This window comes from Micropterus dolomieu, unplaced genomic scaffold (genome assembly GCF_021292245.1).
Source record: "Micropterus dolomieu isolate WLL.071019.BEF.003 ecotype Adirondacks unplaced genomic scaffold, ASM2129224v1 contig_14435, whole genome shotgun sequence".
In the NCBI taxonomy this organism is placed as follows: domain Eukaryota; kingdom Metazoa; phylum Chordata; class Actinopteri; order Centrarchiformes; family Centrarchidae; genus Micropterus; species Micropterus dolomieu.
Window position 1 is genome coordinate 7,410 of NW_025743421.1, and position 1,813 is coordinate 9,222.

General features: G+C 37.8%; 1 long non-coding RNA gene across 1 annotated transcript in view; it reads right to left on the bottom strand.

Moving 5' to 3' along the window:
• Positions 1–842: 842 nt before the first annotated feature.
• Positions 843–1,813, bottom strand: part of LOC123966857 — a 4,133-nt gene continuing 3,162 nt past the window's right edge. Inside the window, exon 4 of the long non-coding RNA XR_006824087.1 lies at positions 843–1,098. This is a non-coding gene — a long non-coding RNA (uncharacterized LOC123966857). The remainder of the gene's footprint in view (positions 1,099–1,813) is intronic.

A 1,813-nucleotide genomic window follows, 5' to 3' on the forward strand; every position in this document is an offset into this window, starting at 1 on the left:
CAAAGGCAACGTGACACAAACGTGTGTTTCAGTCCATTCAGGGAAAAAACAGCTTGTCATTTATTCCCTGGCTGGAAACTTTTTATTTATTTATCCAAAGCTATCCTTCCGGACTCCTGCGATAATATATATGTTATCCCAAAACACTACACTATACAAGCTGCTACAAAAACTTTCCTTAATCCATATTTATATATTTCCACATTTATTTATGTTGACTGTATTTTTGTCTACGTGTAGCACCTTATCACACCAGCAAATTCCTCGTATGTGTAAAACACTACTTGACAATAAGGCTCATTCTGATTCTGAAAAGGCATCTGCAGGCTATTAAGATACTTGCTTTAAAAAAAACGCTGCATTGCTTTCCTCCAAAATGGACATATTTGAGAAAGGTTACCTGAACTCTTTGTGAAAGCAAACCTTCTGATGATACCTAAGCTAAATAATAAGATGCATGTTTTGAAATCATGTTAATCATCAATAAGCTATCTTTACATTGTGAATAATGTTGGCTCATAATGACAAAATGAAATCAGTTTAATCAGTAAGGTTAAAATTTATTTTACTGTGTAAACCACACAACATTCAAAATTACATCCCAAAGTTCATCCCAAATTATATAAAATTTTATTAGAACATAATTATGAACAACCAGGATGACGAATCTGTCAGACTATTTGTGAGAGACAATTTATTGGAGTCTTTACTACGACTAGATATTTGCCTTAGTACTTTTATTAAATTATTGAATTATATTAAAACCATTAAAACCAGTAAAGGTATTAAAAAAAATGCAAAAAAATAATAATACGCTCATTTTAATGAACAACTGTAACCAATATAGCCTATGTACATCAGTGTGTGTGCGTCTGCGTGAGGCTCCAGCTGCTGACGGGCATCACTAGTGGTCCAGTCCATCGTAGGATGAGTGGAAGTTCTTGGGCAAAACCTTCAGTTCTTGGGGCTGTTTGAACTTCAGCTCTTTAACTGGCTGGCTGGATGTGCACAGTGGGGCTGCTGTGGTGATACTCTTCTTTTAAGAGATGGGGACAGATAGGCTTCCCAGTCATCTGAGCGGTGCCATCCACGTTGTATCTAGTGGATAGTTGGATGGAAGAATTTAAAAGGGAAAAGAGGGACAGAATTTTAATAGATTACAAAGTATGTCTTTCATAGTGTAAAGGTAAATGTTCCAACACCACACAGTAGAGATATTCTGTATGTCAAAAGTCCTACATTCACATTTTAAGATGGAAAGTAAAGCTAATTCAAACTACTTTATATTTTGCTTTGTGGCTTTATCTGTGAAAATACATCATACTCTAGTTTTTGAATATGTTTTTTGTGTTTATGTGCCACTAAGGTCTTCTCATCTGCATCTTCTTTGTCCTTCTGCTTCGCAGCCTTTGTGTCCCATGAAGCTGCTTCTATGTTTCCAGGCTTGAATGAACAGTAGGTGTTTGCAAGAGGGCTTATACTCAGTGTGCAGGTGACTGATGGACTTGAATACAAGCTCCAGGTACACCTTTCGTTGAAGAGGACCTACAGAAGTGCCACTGAACTTTCCAAAGGTCCAGAAGGAAGATCTTATGGACGGAAAGCACTGTGGCCTCACAGCAAGGTGGTCTCATTTTCGAACCCGTCATCTCCAGGCCTTTCTGTGTGGAGAATGCATGTTCTCCCTGTGTCTGTGTGGGTTTCCTCCTTCCTGTGTGGGCACTCCAGTTTTCCACACCATCAGAAACATCTTAGATTAGGTTCTTGAGGCAACGAGTGTTAAATGCAGAGAATGAATTTCACATGTTTATGT